At 45.6% G+C, this 22659-nt stretch overlaps 1 long non-coding RNA gene across 1 annotated transcript; it reads right to left on the bottom strand.

Annotated features, from left to right (window-relative positions):
- Positions 1-393: 393 nt before the first annotated feature.
- On the bottom strand, positions 394-21822 carry LOC139044186 (uncharacterized). The gene is made up of 3 exons (XR_011501212.1): positions 21670-21822; positions 20297-20422; positions 394-543 (listed from the first exon to the last, which is right to left on the bottom strand). It is a non-coding gene; the product is annotated as an uncharacterized lncRNA (long non-coding RNA).
- Between the last annotated feature and the right edge of the window lie 837 nt (positions 21823-22659).

The following is a 22659-nucleotide window of genomic DNA, read 5'->3' as shown; positions in this document are numbered from 1 at the left end:
GTCTCTGTCACATTCTCCATCATGAGCCATGGGGTCAGGGTGGTAGGTGCAGACAGCTTCCATGCTGGAGGCTGCCCCTTCCTCCGCAGGCCCGGGGAGAGAGGAATGTGGGGACTCTAGAGAGATGTCCTGAATCCTCTGATAATGGGGGCCAGAGGGAGGGAGGAGCAAATTGGCAGTCAGTGGGAAGAGTGATAATTGGGGTGGTCACCAAAAGTGTTCATGACTCTCAAATGCTCAGAAAAGGGACTTCCCTGAGGGAGATCAGTCTACAGCCCAAGACAAGGGGCCCAGGCTGCTCTTCTTGAACAAGGATCCAAGCAGGGGAGGAGGCAGGAGGAGGACGAGCAGGAGAGACAGCAGGTGGGGTGCTCCTGGCTGGGACTCATCCTGCCGGGAGCTGCTGGCACCAGGGTCTCATCAGGTGCTGCAGGACTCTCTCAGTGGAGTTCAATGTGGCTGAGCTCTTGCTCATGTCTGTCAAATACTGGATGTTGGAGATGGTGGAGTTGAGTGTGAGGGCCTTCAGGTCGTGCCCCTTGGCTGCAAGAAGAGAGGGAGAGAGATGGCCATCACTGAGAGCTGGGCTGAGACCAGATCAGAAGCCTGAACTCAGTATCATCTGTTGCCTTTGCTCCCAGTGGAACCACCACTCAATGCTGCGCTCATCCAAGTTGAAGCCAGCATATCTCTCAGCTCCTCCTCCCTCCCCTGCCGGTAACACCAACTGCACCTACAGATTGCTCCTCAATGCATTCCTTCTGTTCATTCACGTCCCAGGTAGGTCTTATCTTTTCTCACCGGAACCAACACCCTAACATGCTCACTGGATGCATTGTCTAAAGGATGTTCTCTGCCTTGAACATTAGAAGCATTTTTCTGAAATGAAGATCTCACTAGAACACTCCTGCTCTAGCATCACCCATGGCTCCCTAAGGCCTTCAGGGTTAAGTTCAAACTTCTTGACCTGGCACTCAAAGCCCTTGCACATCTGGCTCCTGCTGACTCTTCAGCCTCATTGATGCATTCACTCTGAGTTAGGCTTTGTGCTTCAGGCAAACCAAATTCCTGTCACTTCTCCCGTACACTATGCTGTTTTTGCCTACAGGGCCATTGCTCATGCAATTTCCTCTGCCAGGAACACGCTCCACACCTTATTTCCCTATATAATTCCTACTCCTTCTTAAAGACCCCAATTGGGCAAAACTCCCTCCAGAGAGCTCTTCCCACCCAAAGGATGCCAGGTGCTTCTCCTCAAAACATCCCACCTTGTATTAGAATTTTCTGTGACTTTCACAAGACCAGGGGCTCTCTGAGGGCTGCGTCAGATTGAAATATTGGTATAATCCTTGTGATCAGCATGCTTGCCCTCAAAGCAGAATTGCACACCTCGGCTTCCCAGCTGCCCAGTAAGAATTGGTCAGTTGAGGTGTGGGGCTAGAGAGCTCCTCTGGGGAAGGAAGAGGGGCCCCCTAGGCCTGTGGTGGCTTCTGGTTGCTCAAGCAATGAGGAAGTAGGCAGGAACATGCTGCCCAGCTCAGGAGCTGTGGAAAGGGCTGTCGTCTGGGAGACACAGAGACCCCACACAGTGGGTGAAGCCCCACAGGCTCATCTGCACTCCAACAGTGGCTGTCCCAGGACAACCATTCACAGGTGAGCCATAAATGTGAGTGACAGAAGGAGGGATTGTGTGAGTAGCGGGATGTTCGAGCCTGTGAGTGAGATGAACCCAAGAGAGACAGTGTGCTTGAAGAAGAGAGAGACGCAACAAAGAGACAGGTAGAGGCACAGATAGAGGGGATACCTGGATGGACAGAGGAAGAGCGGACAAATGGAGGGTCACAGGGAAAGCAGGAAGAACAAAGACAAGGAAGAGAAGTTGAGACATGGGAGGAAAGAGGATGGAAGGAGAGAAGAAGGACAAACCGGCGAACAGGCAGGAGGACAGTTGGACAGATTGATACCTGGACAGATGCTCGGGTGGATAGATGGAAGGAAGGAAGGAAAGAATGGAGGGAGCGAGGGAGGGAGGAATGAAGGATAGGAGGAAGAGAGGAAGGAAGGAGTCTGAGAGGAGGGAGAACTGGGAAAGTCACCTGCCCACGTTCAGAGGGTGCTTTAAAGGGAGGGTAAGGCTGAGAATACAGGACCCCTAACTCCCAGGCTTGTGTCCACCTGTCCCAATGCTGCCTGTTATTACTCGTAGAGACGGGCATATGGATGTAAAGGAAACCTTGAGCCCTACCCTCACAACACACAAAACTCAATTCCTGGACACTTTGACCTAAAGGGGAAAGGTAAAATAATGAAACTTCTAGAAGACAACATAAGAAAACATCCTCGGGACCACAGGGTAGAAAAAACTTCTCAAAGAAGACACACACACACTCTCCATACAAGAAATATCGGTAAACTGGGATTCACTAAAATTTAGGCTTTCGGTTCATCATAAGACACATTACAAGAGGGAATTTGCAAGTCACAGGATGCGAAGAGATTGTCCCAGTTCCAATATTCAACAAAGGATTCACATGCAGAATACAGAAAATCTTCAGCATATTTATTAGATAAAATGCCGTGAAAGAGATACATATTAATGCTGCTTATTTTAATGAGCCACATTTATTTGACAAGGACAGTGAACAAAGCAATCTGAAAAGCAGGGGGTGAAAAACGAACAGTAGATAAACAGAATCCCAGGAGGGTTTGGAAAAAGCAAGAGAAGCCCCTTACATAACAGTTCATTGGCCTTAGAAAAGGAAAGTACTACTGGATTCTGTTAGGAAGTCAGAAAGATTGAAATATCTAGTGGCTTCAGCGGAAAAATAAGATAGGAAAAAATAACTATGATAGTTATTTGATTTTCCTCCAAATGACTTTATCCCTTAGAGAGCAAGGCACTTTCCTTTTCAATCATCAACACATCAAAGTTTAATTTCCCTCCATTTAGCCTTTTTCGTGGCCATAGGTTAGAAGCAGCAAAGGGGCTCAGCAGGCTGAACCAGTCTGCAGACATACTCTGTCCTGTTCCACACTGGCTCACACATGTGCAAAGTGGTCGCTTCTCACAAGGGAAAAGCCTGCAGGGCTGAGGGGCAGCCACCCCTTGGACCCTGTTTGTTAGTACCATTGGAAATTTCTCCTGAGTCCCTACTCAAAAAGGAAGTGGGTGGGGGGTAGAATAAGAAGGCCATATATTTGAAGGAAATAGGAGAAAATATTTCATTGTGAAAGTAATAAATGTTGCTTTTCAGAAGTCATGTGTATGTTGAAAGTCTATGTCTTAAGGTACCATAATGAAACAACGTACACCTCATCTTCTCCCTCTTTTATCTGAGCATTAGGTTAAAATCCATGAAATTCCTAAGCTTAAAAAAACACACAAAAATCACAAGGAAAGTTTTGGAGGTCATGGATGTGTTCAGCACTTGGTTGTGGGGATGATATGATGGGTGTATGCATATGTCCAAACTAATCAATACACATATAGAAAACGTGTGCATTTTTTGTCTATTACTCATACCTCAACAGAGCTAAAAATTCAAATAAATTCCTAATTACTTTTTGAGGGTGCATAAAAGTCAAAATTTCTAATAAAATTCAGATTGTTAATTTCTCAACATAAATAGCATTCCTGCTTTGATGGGTGACCCCACAACTCTCAAAAAAAATCAAGAGCAGTTGCTACTGTCAATCTCAGTGGAAGTTATTTTCAACACCTCACCCCCTCCTTTACACCTCATTATTTAAAAACCAAGGAAATAGTCTTCAGCTTTTAAAATGAAGGAGTAAATGAGTCAGCTTGACATTATACTTTATTCAAGATTTAATGTTAAGTAAAGGAAATAACTGAGCATGAGCAGAATCCCTTCCATAACTCATCTTTTCTCCTATGCTGATAATAAAAATGACACTCTACTGAAACATAGTTTGCATCATATATTCTCAAGTAAATATATTTCACTGCTGGAGATTTGATTTCGTTTTTTTTCTTTTTTTAATCAATAATTTACACAAAAAAATCAATTTAGGAGATAAAACGTATTGCTATTTAGAATTACTTCCTGATTGTAAATTACTAGAAGTGTAAACATGAAGTCAACGCTAAGGACGTTTTAATTCCTTCAATTCATTTTGCCAAATTTCTTTTTTAGAAAATAATGTTAATATAGGACTTTGAGAAACCTGTTTCATGACACCCTAATCTGTTGAAGGATAATTTTGAGATTCTCATTCAATTTCTTCATATTCATCTATAAAACTTATTTGGCATCTTTCATCTTTTTAACATTTTCATCTTTTTAACTTTCGAAGGTTTAACTTTCCAAGAGACTATTTTTTAATGACGAGCTAACTGATGAATTTGTGCACCAACTGTTTTTTTGAGACTGAATATACAAATGGACAAAGGACAGATCATATATGACAGTATAACTCTGACCCCCCAACGTGGGAAGCAAACATCCCAAGAAGCCAAGTCACAGCCCCTGCAGCATTCAGCACAGAACAGTCAGCACTTGGTCAGTAACTGCCAGTTTCCAAAACTCTCGTTCTGCTTTCAACACAGGACCGCCAGAGAAAGCCACATGTGCTCCCTAAACCATCACATAGGATGCCTGCCTTCTATTTAGTGAGCTCCAGCTTCCCCGTGTCAACAAATTCCAATCAGGCCACCCCTCCCCCACTCCCCTGACCTCTGCCACCCTCTCCCCTCCCTTTCCCTTCTCTCCTCTTCTTGTGCATGCGACAATCCTCTCCTGTCGCATTACAGTCTCTGCAATATTTTTAACGTGTGATAGACCAGCTCCTCCCTCAGAGTTCTTCCTGGTCCATATTTTCCTAGCTTAGCTTATGCGTTTATTTTTTCCATGTAGGATCATTTATCTAACTCAACAGAAAAGCTCGTTAAAATTTTTATTGGCATTGTATTCAATTTATAAAGTAATGGGACTGACCATTTAATGAAACTTCCTAACTTAAAACATAGACTGACTTTCCATTTGCCAACTATTTTTAATTGAAATTTATAGTGTGATCATTGTAGATTCTACACTGCTGTAAGGAATAACTCCAAAAGTTCCAGTGTACACTTTACCCAGTTCCTTACAATGATAACATTCTGCAAAACTATAGGACGATACCACAGCCAGCTTGTTGGCATTGATGCAATCCACTATCTTATTCAGATTTCTCCAGTTTCACTTGTACTAATTTGTTCCTGTGTATTTAGTTCTGTACAATTTTATCAGATGTGCAAGTTTCTGTATCCATCACAGCTAAAATAATGACCAGTTTTATCACTACAAGGTATTCTTGCATTGCCTATTAAAAAATCAATGGATGTTATTTTTTAGAGCAGTTTTACGTTTACAGCAAAATTTAATGAAATACACAGTGTTCTCATATAGTCCCTGCCCCCACATATGCATAACCTTTCTGTTGTCAATACCCCTCATCAGAGTAGTATACTTTTCACAATTGATGAACATACATAGGCACACCATTATCACTCAAAGTCCATAATTTACATTAAGGTTCACTCTTGGTGTCAGAGATCACTAGGGTATAACTCTGTGGTCCATTTCTGGATTCTCTACTCTGTTCCATTGATTTATGTAGCTGTCCTACAATGAAAATGATGATGCTGTGATTACAGTATGTACAAGGCAATACTAAATATTGTTAAAGTGTTTACTGCTGCATTATTCTTCCTGTCATGATTGTTTTAGCTACTCTCAGCTATGTGCCTTTCTATATAAATTTTAGAAAAAGGTGTCTCTGTCTACAAACTGTGGTGGAATTTTTATTAGAATAATATTAGACCTATAGATCAATTTGGGGATAATTGAGACCTGTCCTCATTATTCTATCCAGTAACATGGTGAGGACTGCAGAATTCTCAGCACGTAACAACTCCTTCCAAACCCCCACACCAGGAGGAGACTCAACCAAACTCTGGCGTGGCTTCTAGCTGCATAAGTCTGTGTAACCGGAATGACTCCAGCCCACCATTAAAATGCCTTCCTGAGAGCTCAAAGCTGACAGAAAAATTTTCTATTTATTTTAGTCAACACCCAATTATAGGCCTCTGATCCCCCTTCTTAGAGTATTTACTAAAGAGGGCTTACAACTGTAGATATGTATCTCTCACAATTCTCTAAAGGACCTAAGAGCCACTCCTTTGAAATACGATCATTAAGACAGATAGAGCCTCTTTCTCTCAACTTCTGAGTGAGGATAGAATCCTAACTTTGATAACTGCAAAGTAACGAACACAGTGGGTCTAATCACAGTTACACTGACCAACCTTTGTACTTTTTTACTTCTTTGACTCTACTGAGCCCCTGAACCCTGCTCCTTCATTCCGTCTTTAAAATTCTAGATTCACCTCCGTACAAATCTGAGCGCAGCTCAGCTTCTGTCAGCTGTTACTGAATAAAATCTGCTTTCACCACTTTAACTAATTTCTGCTGCATTTGTCTTTGACAATAGTAAGGCTCTCAATTTATTTGCATCTTCTTTAATCACTGTAATCGGTATTTTATAATTTTCAGCATCAGATCCTGTACACATGTTCTTGAATTTATGCCTGAATATTTCATGTTCTTCGGAGTGGTTCTAAATAATACAGCATTTTCAAGTTTATCATCTGCAGGTTCATCATTAGTTGTAGAAATAAAATGGTCTTTTGTGTGTTGATCTTGTACTTGGTGAACTTTTTGTACTCATGTATTAGTTCTGATTTTTTTTTTTTTTGTAGATTCCCAGAGTTTTTTTACACAGACAACAATGAAACTAGGAATGGTTACATTTTTTCCTTTCTAAACTCTATGGCTTTTATTTCCTTTACTTCTGTTATTGCCAGAAGCTTCAGTATTTTGTTGAATAAGAGTAGTGAAAGTGGTATTCCTTTCCGTGTTCCTTATTGTGGGGAGAATCATTTAGTCTTTCCCTGTTAAGCATGAAGTCAACTGTGCATTTTCTGTAGACGACCTTCAACAAGTGAAAGTAGTTTCCATCTATTTCAAACTTGCTAGAAAATTTTATGACAAACAGGAGTTGGATTGTATCAAATGTTTTCTCTACATCTCTTGCCTATTAACAAGTCTTGCCCTTAAACAAATAGACAGCCAGTTATTTCTCTGGCAAAAATTGGTTTATCTGGGATTAGCAAAGAATAGCCATTTGGAGTGTGCAACCATGGCAAGCCATGCAGGAGCACCCAGCAAGGAAGAGAGGAGAAGCTCTTTTATCTCAGAGTGGGGAAAACTGTGGGGGCTATTGGACACAGTCTTGAGGGCAGTGGCTTTTCATCGGCAGAGTTGTGACAGTCTCTCCTTGGGTTAGTTTCTGACTGGTCAGGAAGAGGATGTCTTTATTCTTCCTGTTGCACTGCGCCTTTGACATAGGGCATGAGAACTCCCTCTATTAGCCTTCCAACACTATTTCAACTACGTTTCCGTTTATTAACTTTCACATGTCCCCATTTTGATTGCCATCTTTCTCTGAAAGCACTGTTGATCTGCAGTCAGATTTTTCCACTTTCAGTAGCCTCTCGTCCCTCGAGGCCAGGAAGGAGCTTCTCTGGGAGTCATGTCCCAGGTTGGAGGAAAAACACACAGATTGGAAACCTATTGTGGCCACATTTGAGGAACACGGAGTGAGAGGAGGGAGAACTCTCTGGCACTTTTTACCTGAAGTTTGCATGTTATCAAGATCATAGGCATTGGAGATGATCTGAAGTGTCATGTCATCCTCAAAGGTTTGGCAGACAAACTTCCAACAGACCTGGTCCAGACACCTTGGAAACCTTCGCATCAGATACTGTCTGCTTCCATTTGGAGAAATCTTTATTTTTAAGTCACCAAATGATGTGCAGTTCCCCCCAGAGTTTGTGCTTTCTTCAGGTGTGTCCCATGAATCCAAGTCTTGAGTTTTGTGGCAAAAAGCTTGGCTAGCAGCGCCCGATTGAGGAAAATACTATCATCTTGGTTGAGTTTTGTTAGTTTGAAATTTTTGGTAAGTTGTTCCTTGTTTTCAAGTTGTTAAATTTATGAGAATGGAACTGTTTATATTATTTTCAATGGCTGAAGAACCTGCAGTGATCTATCCCTCTCGTGTGTCTCAGGCCTTTGAGGGTGAAGAGGCTTCCCCAAAGCTTCTTGAGGCAGAACCCTGTTTGCTGTTGGCCTCTAACAGCTTGAGTGCATCTGGGTTGGGGAGGAGACAGAGACTTCCAAGAACAAGTTGTTTCTTCTTGAAGGAATGCTGAAGATGCCCAAAGTATGGTACTTTGACATACAAATTATTTGGAGCCAAAAGCAATCGAGAGCCCGCAGATGCAGGAAAAACTCTTGATCTCCACCTTGACTGCTTTAAATGAAGGATAGACTTCCTCTTTGGAAAGGAAATTTATGTTTCTAAAGGAAATTTCCATTAGTAAAAGCATCTGCACCAGAAAGAGAATGACTCTTAGAGAATTTTTTTTGGAGGAAGATTAGCCCTGAGCTAACATTCCCCACCAACCCTCCTCTTTTTGCTTAAAAAGATTGGCCCTGAGCTAACATCCGTGCCCATCCTCCTCTACTTTATACGTGGGATGCCTGCCACAGCATGGCTCAATAAGTGTTGTGTAGGTCCGCACCTGGGATCTGAACTGGTGAACCCCAGGCCATCAAAGCAGAATGTGTGAATTTAACCCGTGTGCCACCAGGCCAGCCCCTACAGAATTTTTTTTTTTTTTTTTAGGAAGATTAGCCCTGAGCTAACTGCTGCCAATCCTCCTCTTTTTGCTGAGGAAGACTGGCCCTGAGCTAGCATCCACGCCCATCTTCCTCTGCTTTATATGTGGGACACCTGCCACAGCCTGGCGTGCCAAGTAGTGCCATGTCTGCACCTGGGATCAGAACCGGCAAACCCCAGGCCACCAAAGTGGAACGTGCGCACTTAACCAGTGAACCACCAGGCCAACCCCTAGAGAATTTTTTTAACTGAGAGATTTATCTGCATAACAAGGCAAGCTTTATTTATTATACATTTTCTCCCTTCATCTTCCCATAATTTTCCTTCATCCACTTCCTGCTGCTGCTCACCCAGATGGCTGCCTGCTTCCAAGCTCCCCCATGTGCACCCAGTGTGGACTGGACTTGCAACTGGCAGCTGGTGTGGAGCTGCCTGCTCGAGGGCTGCAGAGCCCCATCCTAAGTCTCATCCCCAGCATGACCTACCTGGCCAGCAATACTCAGGATCTGCCACCACTGCACAGGATTGGGGCCGCGGCACTGATGGTTCAGATTGTGGGCAGTACCCAGCCCAATTCCCACTCACTTTTGTTGACCACACGCCTGTGCTGTTTGCAGATGGTACAGATTTAAAAGAGAAGTCATATCCTGCTGTTAAAGTGGAACTGTTGGACTGACTTGAGGGATTTTTCAACACCTGTAAAACTAAAGAGAAGCTGGGAGAATTATCAGAAGAGTTCTACAAAAATGAACTACTATCGATTGAAATGTTGAATATACATGTCCCTGCAGTTGCTAAATTGAGACGTCTTTTAGACAGTTCTCCTAGGGAAGATTTACTAGACATTCTGACATCACTTATCCAAACAAGCAACAGAAATGCTCCAAATTTTAGATACTGTGACTCTGGAGGAAACTGTCCAAGATGATGATACCACTGCTGGTGAAACAAATGCAAGAATTGAAATTGCTTTAAAAAAACAGAAAACTTGGGGCCGGCCTGGTTGCACAGTGGTTAGGTTTGCGTGTTCTCCTTCAGTGGCCTGGAGTTTGCCGGTTCAGATCCTGGGTGCAGACCTATGCACCATTCATCAAGCCATTTTGTGGCAGGAGTCCCACATATAATGTAGAGGAAGATGGGCATGGATGTTAGCACAGGGCCAGTCTTCCTCAGCAAAAAGAGGAGGATTGGTGGTAGATGTTAGTCAGGGCTAATCTTCCTCAAAAAAAAAAAATTATAACAATAAAACAGAAAAAGTGAGAAAGATGATAATAAATGCATTATATGAATATGCCTCAATAGGATTTCACACATCCTAGGTACTTTATTTTCTGGCACATTGTTATGGGATATCATGCAGGTGATTTCGACATATCCTGTGTGTTTTCCATGCGTGTCCGACACCTGATTCTGGCGTGTCCGGCAGGTAGTTTCAGTGAATCAGGCACCTGGTTCCGGCGTATCCAACAGGTGGTCCCGGCATGTCTGGTAGGCGATTCCAGCACATGTGACATGTGGTTCCGGCGTATCCGGCAGGGGATTTCGACGTCTCCGGCAGGTGGTTCCAGCATGTCCAGCACCTGGTTCTGGCATGTTTTGCAGGTGGTTCCGTCATGTCGGCACCTGGTTTTGGCATGTGCGACACCTGTGTCTGGTGTATCTGGCAGGTGGTACTCACAAGACTGGCAGGTGGTTCAGATGTGTCTGGCACCTGGTTTTGGCATGTGCGACACCTGCGTCTGGTGTATCCGGCAAGTGGTTCTCACAAGACTGACAGGTGGTTCAGCTGTGTCAAGCAGGTGGTTCTGGCATTTCAGGCACCTGGTTCTGGCTTCTGCTGTACCTGTTTCTGGTGTATCCATCACATGGTTCCAGCGTGGCTGGCACATGGTTCTGGCATATTCGGCAGGTGGCTTCAGCGTACTGGGTGCCTGGTTCCGGCGTATCTGACAGTGGGTTCCATGGTTTCTGGCAGGTGGTTCCTGCGTGTCTGGCATGTGGTTCCGGTACGCTCTGAATGTGGTTCCAGCATGTCCGTCTGGCGGCTACCATGTGTCCAGGACCTGATTCCATCGTGTGCGGTTGGTACTTTCAGAGTGTCCAGGTGTTGGTTCCAGCATGTCTGGCCGTTGGTTCCCGCATGTCCAGGGGTGATTCCGGTGTGTCCAGCAGGTTGTTCCCGCCTTTTCCAGAAATTGCTTCTGGTGTACCCAGGACCTGGTTCTGGTGTATCCGGCAGGAGATTTTGGCGTGTCCAGCAGGTTGTTCCAATGTGTTACGCTGATGGTTCCGGCCTCCGTGGCAGGTGTTTGTGGCATGTCTGGCACCTGATTCTGGCGTATACGGCAGGTGGTTTCAGAGTATCTGGTACCTGGGTGCGGCACATCCAACAGGTGGTTCCGAAGTGTCTGGCAGGTGGTTCCGAAGTGTCTAGCATGTGGTTCTAGTACGTTCGGAAGATGGCTCAGGCGTGACCGTTGGGTGCTTCAGGCATGTGCGGGAGTTGGTTCTGGCGTGTCAGAGTCATGGTCCCAGCATGTCCGTCATTTGGTTCCAGGTGGTTCTGGCTTGTCTGGTGGGTGCTTCTAGTGTGTCTGGCGGGTCGTTCTGGCATGTCTGTGTGGTGGTTCCAGAGTGTGTGGCGGGTGGTTACGGCATGTCTACCAGGTTTTTCCAGCACCCAAGGTGCCTGGTTCCAGCGTATCGGGCAGGTGATTTTGGCGTGTCCAGCAGGTGGTTCAGGTCTGTCCGGGAGATGGTTCCGGCGTGTCCAACATGTGGTTCTGGCATATCTGAGAGGTGGCTCCGGTGTGTCCGGCAGGTGGTCCCATTCTCTCTGGCACATGGTTACGGGGTATCATGCAGGTGATTTCAACGTGCCCTGTCGGTTGTCGAGGCCTGTCTGACACCTGGTTCTTGTGTGCCCGGCAGGTAGTTTCAGTGAATCAGGCACCTGGTTCTGGCATATCCAACAGGTGGTCCCGGCATGTCTGGTACGTGATTCCCGCCTGTGCAGCACATGGTTCCGGCGTATCCGGCAGGTGATTTCGACGTGAGCGGCAGGTGGTTCCAGCATGTCAGGCACCTGGTTCTGGCATGTCTTGCAGGTGACTCACTCGTGTCTGGGACTTGGTTCTGGCATTTCTTTAAGGTGGTTCATTCATGTCCAGCACCTGGTTTTGACGTGTACAACACCTGTTTCTGGAGTTCTTGGCAGGTGGTTCTCACAAGACTGGCAGGTGCTTCAGGCGTGTCCAGCAGGTGGTTCTGGCATGTCGGGCACCTGATTCTGGTGTGCCCAGCATGTGGTTCCAGACTGTCTGTCAAGTGGTTCAAGCTGGTCTAGCAGGTGTTTCAGGTGTGTCCAGCAGCTGTTTCAGGCGTGTCCGGCACCTGGTTCTGGCCTGTGCTGGACCTGTTTCTGGTGTATCCGTCACATGGTTCCAGCGTGTCTGGCACATGGTTCTGGCATATTCGGTAGGTGGCTTCAGCATACTGGGAGCCTGGTTCCGGTGTATCTCACAGTTGGTTCCATGGTGTCTGGCAGGTGGTTCCTGTGTGTCTGGCATATGGTTCTGGTACATTCGAAAGGTGGTTCCGGCATGTTCAGCAGGTTGCAACAGTGTGTCTGGGACCTGATTCCATCCTGTCCGGTTGATGCTTTCAGAGTGTCCTGGCTTTGGTTCCGGCCTGTCTTGCAATTAGTTCCCACATGTCCGGTGGGTGATTCTGGCGTGTCTGGCAGATTTTCCAGCCTTTTCCAGAAATTGGTACTGGCGTATCCAGGACCTGGTTCCGGTGTATCTGGCAGGTGATTTTGGCGTATCCAGCCTGTTGTTCTGGCGTGTTAGGATGGTGGTTCCAGCTTGTGTGGCAGGTGTTTGTGGCGTGTCTGGCACCTGGTTCTGGCATATTTGGGAGGTGGTTTCAGTGTATCTGGTACTTGGTTCTGGGATATCCAACAGGTGGTTCCGAAGTGTGTGGCATGTGGTTCTGGTAGGTTCAGAAGATGGTTCCGGCCTGTCCGTTAGGTGCTTCCAGCATGTCTGGAAGTTGGTTCTGGTGTGTCAGACTCATGTTTCCAGTGTGTCCAGTGGGTGGTTCCAGGTGGATCTGGTGTGTCCGGTGGGTGCTTCCGGTGAGTCTGCTGGGTCATTATGGGATGTCTGTGTGGTGGTTCCAGAGTGTTCGGCGGGTGCTTTCGGCATGCCTGTCGGGTTTTTCCAGCCTCTAAGGTGCCTGGTTCAAGCATATCCAGCAGGTGAGTTCTTTCTCAGCTTCCTAAAGAGCTGGAAGCAAGACAGTTTGTGGCTTGTCTCCGCTTGAGGGATGGAGGCAGTGCTTTGTGCCATCCACCTCTCGAGCAATATAGGGCATGGTTGAGAGCAAATGGGCCTTTCTGACATAGGGGCTTTCTGACACTCTCTCCACGAATGCACAAGGACAGTTGGTTAAAAGCCTCTTGTCTCTATCCTCCTAAGCTTGTGGAATCACAATCATTCGGGCCTTGGCCCCCTTGCTTAAGGGGAAGATGTAGCCATTACCCCTGAGCCGGGTTGGCAAGAGGGAAATGTGGCAGAAGCAGAAGTTCTAAAGCAGCGAGTTAAGGGCTGGGAGGAAATGGCGTTCAGCTGCCTGTGTATGAGAGGTTCCCAATATGCTATAAGAGCACTGTGGAAAGCGACTTCTTTCTCAGCTTCCTAAAGAGCTGGAAGCAAGATGGTTTGTGTCTTGTCTCCCCTTGAGGGATGGAGGCAGTGCTTTGTGCCTTCCACCTCTAGAGCAATGTAGGGCACTGCTGAGAGCAAAGGGGCCTTTCTTCCATAGGTGCTTTCTGACACTCTCTCCTCCAGTGCACAAAAGCAGTTGGTTAAAAGCCTATTGTCTCTCTCCTCCTAAGCATGTGGATGCACAATCATTCGGGCCTCAGCCTCCTTGCTTAAGGAGAAGATGTAGGCATTTTGTCTGAGCCGGGTTGGCAAGATGGAAATGCCCCAAAAGCAGAAGTTCTAAAGCAATGAGTTAAGGGCTCCAAATAAACAGCATTTCAGGTGCCTTTGTATGAGATGTTCAAGGTACACTATAAGAACAGTGTGGCAAGTGAGTTCTTTCTCAGCTTCCTAAAGAGCTGGAAGCAAGATGGATTATTGCTCATCTCCCCTTGAGGGTTGGAGGCAGTGTTTCGTGCCTTGCAATTTTAGGGCAATGTAGGACTCTGCTGAGCAAACTTGGCCTTTCTTCCATAGCTGCTTTGTGAACACTCTCTCCACCCATGCACAAGGGCGGCATGAGAGGTTGCCAGTATGCTGTAAGAGCACTGTGGAAAGCGAGTTTTTCTTAACTTCCAAAGAGTGGTTGGTTAAAATCCTATTGTCTCTCTCCTCCTAAGCATGTGGAAGGACAATCATTCGTGCCTCAGCCAAATGATTCGGGCGGGACTTGTGTGACCCACCTGCCTTAAATGCTGGAACCAACTGTTGGACACTTCAGAAGCATCATCTGGAAACGGTGGAACCACCCATCGCAGATGTGAGAATCAGGTCCAAAACGTGCCAGAAGCACCTGCAGGACACACCAGAACCATCTGACTCAAACGCCAAAATCACCTGCCGGATACACAAGAACCACTTGATGGACACTCCAGAATCACATGACGGGCATGAAAGAACCATCTCTCAGAGTGCCAGAACCATGTGCTGGAAATGCCGGAACCACATCACTGACAGACATGAACCACCTGCTGGACACGCCTGAACCACCTGCTTCACTCGCTGGAACCACCTTCTGGACAAGCCAAAATCACCTGCCGGATACACTGGAACCAGGCCCCTTAGAAGCCGGAAAAAGCCAACAGACATGCCAGAAGCACCTGCCGCACACTCTGGAACCACCATACAGACATGCCTGAATGACCCGCCATACACACCAGAAGCACCCACCAGACACGCCAGAACCACCTGGAACCACCCACCGGACACACTGGAACCATGACACTGACACGCCAGAACCACCTTGCAGACATGTCAGAAGCACCCAAAGGACATGCTGGAACCATCTTCCGAACGTACCAGAACCACATGCCAGACACACAGGAACCACCTGTCACACACTTCGCAACCACCTGTTGGATATGCCGAGACCATGTGCCAGATACACTGAAACCACCTCCCGAATACGCCAGAACCAGGTGCTGGCCATGCCACAAACACCTGCCAGACAAGCCGGAACCACCAGCCTAACACGCCAGCACAACCTGCCGGACATGCCAAAATCACCTGCTGGATAAACCGGAACCAGGTCCTGGATACGCCAGAACCAATTTCCAGAAAAGGCCAGAGCAGCCTGCCAGACAGCCTGGAATCCCCCGCCAGGCATGCGGGAACCAACTGTCAAACACGCCGGAACCAACACCTGGACACACTGAACGCACCAACCACACACAAAGGAATCAGGTTCCGGACACATGGTAGCCACCAGTCGGACACGCCGGAACCACCTTCAGAACATACTGGAACCATATGCCAGACACACAGGAACTACCTGCCAGACACCACGGAACCAACGGTCAGATACGATGGAACCAGGCGCCCAGTACGCTGAAGCCACCTGCTGAACACGCCCAAACACTGTGCTGGACATGCCAGATCCATATGATGGATACACCAGAAACAGGTCCAGCACAGGCCAGAACCAGGTTCCAGAAACAGCTGAAACAGCGGCTGGACACACCTGAACCACCTGTTAGACCAGCCTGAACCACTAGATGGAGAATCCTGAACCACATGCCAGGCACACTGTAACCAGGTGCCCGACACGCGAGAACCACCTTCTGGACACGTCTGAACCACCTACAAGTCTTGTGAGAAACACCTGCCGGATACACCAGATACAGGTGTCGCACACACCGAAACCAGGTGATGGACATGACTGACCACCTGCAAGACATGCCAGAACCAGACATGCCAGATGGGGAAGAGGTGATTTTGGGGGAGAGGAGCTTTGTAGATTTCTCACTTGGGCACTTACCTGTTTTGTTCTCCATCCAGGGTTTCTCCTGGGAGCAAGTTCTTGAGAAATCTATAATGAAAAGTATGAGCTATCTACATAGGGAGAACTCAGACTTCGTTCAGCAATTTCCTGGGCGTCTGGAGACTCGATAGAATACTTTTTTCTTTTTCCATTGCCAACACCCATGCCCATTCAGGCCTATGTGAGTTTTTACAATGCTCCTCCAACTGGTCTCCAGGCCTCCAGCGTGCCTCATTTCTCTTCATCGTAGAGGACAATAGCAGATCAATGTTTCTGAGGCATGGCTCCACCAGTGCCCTCTCTGATGCGGAAACCTTCCTCTCACTGCCTACCTGATAGACTCCAACTCTCTGCCTTAGCACTCAAGGGCCCCTCCGCCTTTCATGTATCCCACAGTCCTGCCAAACCGAACAGTACCCACTACCCAAAAACACACATTGCATTCTTCTCTTTCACCTCTGCCTGATCAGATGATGGACTTGAAACAAAGCCATCATTTGCTAGTTAAGTGACTTTTGCACAGGTCATTTCACCTCCCTGACCCTCAGTTTCTGCATATATAAGTGATGAATAGTAAGAGTCACCTCATATTGTTCTTATAAAGAATTAAAATTGACTTAGAGAGCATATGCAAAAACAGCTGGCTCCCTGCCTGACATGCTGCAGTCACCAATAATTATTCGGATCTAAATATTGGCTCATGCCATGCCCTGCTTCTTTTCCTATTAAAACCTTATCCTTCAAAAATCGGTGTGTACCCTTTCTTGAAGACCAGCCCAAGGTGTAAACTGAAGTTCATTTTCCTAAGCTGCTCAGTAACATTTATAACGCAAAGTCTAATGCGTTAGACCGTTGTTTTTTTTTTTTAAGCAAAAGAAGCTAACTCTGGCTAACTTCAGTTTTCTTATTAAAGAAATTGACTAGAAGGATTTACGGTAACTCACATAACTGAAGGGAATTTTTGAAAAAATCAACAAACAAAAAGCAAAAATAAGCTTTGGAAGACACAATAGAGCACAGTGTATAGTTATTATTACTGCCGTTCACCAAATATTGTCGGCTCTTCTCTGGCACACAGAAGGGATGTATCTTCTTGGCCCCTTAAAGTCAAATGTGACTTTGTGAGCCTTTGGCAAATGAAACTTGAGCAAAAATGAGGCTGTCTCTTCCAGACAAACCTTTGGCAAACAGTAGGAGTGTGTTTTTCCTGCCTGGCAGTTGTGCAAGAAGTTGGATCGAGCATCTTTTAGCTGCCATCTACTCAATCCTCCAGACTGAGCAAGGATAATACAGAGCCAGCTCCTGATGACATGGAGCATGTTCGAGAAATAAACCTTGGTTATTTTTAGCTGAGACTTAGGAGTTTGTTGTGAATACAGCACAACATGGACTATCTGACTGGTGAAAACATATGTAGGGGAGGAAGACATTTCCTCTTCCCAAATGTGGGTTCGTCTGGCTGGAGAACGAATTAAATTCACATGAGACAGAAAAGCAAGAGAAAATTGGACAAAGCTTTATGAGGAACCGTGGCCCGGTGCCTTTCTTCCCGAAGGAAGAAAGGGCACCAAAGAAGTGGGGTGCACATAGTGGTTATATACCGCCAAATGGGGTGTTTCACATGTGATTGAAATGTCCCTCCCACAATAGTCACAAGATTGCCCTGTCGGCACTTGATGGACACAGCAGGTAGTGGGTCTGCTATCTCAGTGGGCATAGCAGGACTCAAGTCGATTGTCTGGAGCTGGGCGGTCACAGGTGAGCTCAGCAATCAGTTCCTAGCCTAAGGAAAGATGCTTAATCCTTAAGAAATGCCAACGTTGGGAGGGGGAGGAAAGTCAGTTACAGGAGGTTACCAGACTAGCACAATAAAATGCAGATTTAAGTCCTTGCCTTTGGTATTGATTAAGAGTTTTTAGAGAGAAGGTCATCTCCTTTCTTCTTCCTGGTACAGGGAGGGAGGCAACTTTTACAGATAGAGATTTACCTTACAAATGTAAATGTGCCCTAACAAAGGGCAAGTTCCATTCCTCCTTCCCTGTCCCAGTTTCTCAAAAGCAATCAGCCTCAAATAATCCTGATGCCAAAGAGACATATCTTGGGGTGGCCATTTCCAGGTCCCCACACATACATATTACCAATTTCCTGTGCTGTTGACCAAAATGACTTCAGTGAGCCAATATTAGAATTCCTTTTCACAAAGGTGGATAAGTGACAGATTAGAAGTCTACACTGTCCCAGGAGTGTAGACAGATACCATGCTTATATATAGCAAAAATATTTCCTCATTTTGTCCTTTACCTGTCAATAAAAAAGCATATCTATAGAAATCTGGAGGTAAAGCTCCAGACAAAACCAACATGGTGACAAGGAGGAACATTACATACTTGTAAAAGGAGCGACAGATGAGAAAATAATAATAATGGCTGGGAACTTATAGAACCTTGCATTGAAAGGGATCTCATATGGAACTCAGGAAATATTTATAGCTGAAAGCACTACATGACAAAATCTGGTGGATGGAATTAAACAATACTTAGAAGAAAGATACCTTCAACATACGTATCTAAAAAGAAAAATTAGAAACCAATGAGCTACTTGTTCAAGAAGCTAGACAAAGAGCAAGACAGTAAAGTCAGGAAGAAAGGAAATGAGAAAGAGAAATGCCAAACCTTTGTTTCTATTTATTTGCTCTTTATTTATTGCTATGGACTGAATTCTCTCTCCCCACCATTCATATATGGAAGCCCTGACCCCCCCTTGTGACCATGTCCAGACACAAGGTCTTTAGGAAGTAATTATGGTGAAAATGAAGTCATAATGGTGGAACCTAAATCAGATAGGACTGCGGCCTCATCAGAAGTGGAAGAGATCTCTCTTTCTGTTTCTTCACACGCATACACACACCCCACCATCTGAGGACTCAGTGAGAAGGGGACCTTATGCAAGCTGAGGAGAGAGCCCTCGCCAGAACCTGACCATGCTGGCATCCTGCTCTCAGGCTTCCAGCCCCCAGAATGGTGAGAAAATAAATTTCTGTTGTTTAAGTCACCCACGCTATGGCATTTTGTTATGGGAACCCAAGCTAAGATGCTTATCTTTCACAGTTTGTTCCTAGGTTCTGGTACCAATTCCAATGTGTGTGGGGTTGTGGGTCGGGGGAGTCCCCCCCACCAACAAGCAATTCTTGGGACACCAGCTGGGTGTCCTACAACTCAACTCGATTCTGACACTATGTACCCAGAGACAGCATCACACCCCACAGGTTAAGGGTTCAGCCCCACAAGACTGCCCCCACTGCAGGTGCCAACAGCAAGTCTAGGTTGTCGCCTATGCTTCTGAGCAACTGGCTGTCAGTAGGAGGTTCCCAAGACTCTCTACTCCGGTTCGACGAATTTGCTAGGGTGGCTCACAGAACTCAGAGAAACCTCTTACTTACTAGATTACCTGTTTATTAGAAAAGGATATGACTCGGGAATAGCTCGATGGAACAGACGCACAGGGCAAGACATGGGGAAAGGGCACTGAGCTTCCACGCCCTCTCCAGGTAACCACTCTCCCAGAACCTGCACGTGGTCACCAACCTGGATGCTCTTGGAAATCTGTCCTTTTGGGTTTTTATGCATAAGCCGTTTATTTATTCTCTTACCCTCGGCTGCTGTTTTTCCTTCCCCATTTATAGCCCAAAGCCAATCAAAGAAGGACATGTGCAGTGTGATGCTGTTCCTGCACATTTTTTAAGTGCATAACAATGTAAGAATTTGTTAACGGAGACATACACATGTATGTCTTGACTCTGCATAAAAATGTAATCTTTTGTTAATGGAGCCATGCACATGGATATTCTTGGAATCATAAAGAATGTAATTAATTTTAGGATATTGATACCTATGATGAGGGAGGGAGGAGAACGGGATGGAAATGTGAATTTTAGGTGTGACGGCAACATTTTGCTTCTTAAAAACAGAGATATCGTTGTGGGCTGAATCATGTCCCTGAAAATTCATATGTTGAAGTCCTAACTCCAGGACCTAAAAATAGGGCTGTATTTGGAGAGAGGGCCTCTAAAGAGGTAATTAAGGTAAAGTGAGGTCACATGGGTAGGCTCCAATCCAATGTGACTGATAGTCACGTAAGAAGAGAAGATTAGAACTCAGACACACACAGAGGGAAGACCGTCTGAGGACACAGGGAGAAGCGGCCGGGGAGAGAGGCCTCAGAAGAGACTATACCGGCCAACGCCTTGATCTTGAACTTCAGCCTCCAGAACCGTGAGAAAATAAATTTCTATTGTTTAAGCCACCCTACGTGTGGTATTTTGTCATGGCAGCCCCAGCAAATGAATGCAACATCGGAAGCAAATAGGGCAGAATTTAACGTCTGTTCTTTCTGGGTATTGGGGCCGGAGATAGAGGTCATACTATGTACTCTTCTGCATATTTGAAATATTTCCATAATAGTTAAGAAAATAACAAGCAGATCCCGAAAAAGAATAACCAGAGAGTAGAAATTTATGTGTGATTACCTTACAGGCCAAGGTGGGTTTCGTGTTGGGCAGGTGGTTCTCTTCCACAGGGTGTGTCAGTCACCCATGAATTCCCGTCTCTTGGCTCTGCCATTCCTGATGCCTGTATCATTGTCTGCAACCAATCTGCACAAGGAGAAAGAAGGAACACGGAGAAGACACACCTGCTTTCAAAAGTTCCAACCTGGAAATGGCACACACCACTTCCACTCCCATTGCATTGGCTGAAACATAGTCACACGCCACACCTCACTGCAAGTTGCTGGGTGACTGCCTTCCTGGGCACCCAGGACAAGGATGTGGACAAACAGCCAGTAGTCCCACCCACAATGTCATCAGGTTGACCCTGGTCTTCATGCTGCTGCTCAGTCTACAGCGTGTCTGCCAGCTCTATGGTTAGGGTTTAGATATTTTACAAAGTCGCGGGGTTGGGGGTCATGGTTTGGGACTTCAAAGAGGAGGAAGCCGATTCACAAGGAGACAGGAAACCAAATGTTTGCTGGGCCATCTCTAAACAAATGAGAGAGAACTTGTGTAAAATGGGCCCGGCTAGGTACCTTCTTCTCTACCACATCTAGAGTTCCCTACGTTGACAGCTCCTTCCTGGAACAGGCCTTCTGTCTTAAATTCTTTTAGGCAGTTAGGGGCGAGGCCAAAGTTTCTTTTATATATAAATTTTATGTGTATATATGTAATTTATAGAACTAAATAAATGAATTTAAATATAGATACAATGGATTATATATTCTATTATATATCAATATTAATATATATTATATATATATAGATAATCTCCTTGGTTCTCCAGAGAACCCTGACAAATACAGGAGGAGTTAATATTCTTTTCTCGATGGCATTTACATTTAATCATTTGAAATTCTTAGTTATGACATTGTTATGGCTTGCAAGGAAGTGTCCTTTTCAGTGTTTCATTTAGAGGCCTCAAGATACCAATTTTAAAAAGTTTCCCATTTTATTTGTTTGGTTTGATAGGCTTTTTCCAATTGAGTGCACAGATAAACCAATTTAGGTATTTCAAAGGAGCCCCATTTAGGCCAGCGAAGCTTTAAATCACCCTGAGTAATCTGAGCCCAGTGGGACAGAAATCTACATGTAGAAGGTCTGTATTCTTTAAAGACAAAACCAGCAGGAGTCCCAGAGTGGGGCTGTTCTTCGGTGGTCCTCTTAGAAAATGGACTTCTCATTTGTATGAACTTACCAAAGGATCAAAGGCCCAGAAAAGGAGTGAAAGAAACAGAAGTTTCTAACAAAGCTGACAATGGAAGGATGGCCAGAACCAGTATCAAAGGACGCCTACATAAAGAGTCTGGACCTCTACCAAAAATGGGTGGTCCAGGCCCAGGAGGACTTACCACCAGGAACCAGAGCCACCAGGAGGAGACGACAGAGCACAAAAGATTCTTTGCAGGCACCTTGCTTGTGTCTGTGAAGTGGCACCAGAATTGAAGGTCAGTAGCTAGGGATCCCACTTCTGTCACCACGTAAAGTCAGCAAATAAGAGGCATAAACTGCAAAAGAACCAAAAAGTTTATTTGGGGTCTCAAGAATTGCAATTCAGGAGATGTAGATTCGAGTAGAAGCTCAAATGTGCTCCTAGGAAGACAAAGGAGGCAGGGGTATATAAAAGGAAAGGACACAGGCTTACAAAGCTCTACAGTGAACAGTTAATGACTGGTTCTGGCATGGGGTGAGCTGACTTGCCAGAACATAGTTGGTCCTAGGCAGACTGCCCCTTCTTGGAATGAGGAAATACTTCAAGATGTGACCTCTGCTGTCAGGTAAAGCTCAAAAGTTCAGTTAACGTCTGGTGGTGGATGTGGTGTACAAGCATAAGCCCCACTTCCTTAATGGCCTCCCAGCTCCATTTTAGAAGCCTTGAAAATGGTACTCCATTTTGTCATTGTCATCCACCACAGTCACGCACCATGTAACAATATTAACGATGTTTCGGTCACTAATGGACCACATACATGAGAGTGGTCCCATACGGGTAGCACCACATAGCCTGGGTGTGTAGTAGGCTCTACCACTTAGGTTTGTGTAAGTACACTGTGTGATGTTCACACAACAGTGAAAGTGCCTAATGATGCATTTCTCAAAACATGTCCCTTTCATTAAGTGAGGTATGCCCGTACTGATTTTAGTCTTGTGAATGTTGAATAATGAATTATTCATTTCAATTATTTGAGCCAGCCCCACTGGCTGAAGACGGTAAAGGCTGACTGAAGCAAGAAACTAAAATTTGTTATTCAACATTCACAAAACCAAATGAGTAAAGAACTTTAAGTTCTATATCAGGGTTCATGTAAGGCAAAAACATTCTAAAGGAAAGATGGATTTGA

The sequence above is a fragment of the Equus asinus genome, unplaced genomic scaffold (assembly GCF_041296235.1).
Source record: "Equus asinus isolate D_3611 breed Donkey unplaced genomic scaffold, EquAss-T2T_v2 contig_655, whole genome shotgun sequence".
NCBI classification, from domain to species: Eukaryota; Metazoa; Chordata; class Mammalia; order Perissodactyla; family Equidae; genus Equus; species Equus asinus.
Note: the sequence above shows the minus strand (reverse complement) of the source record. Positions and strands in the feature narration are given on the sequence as shown.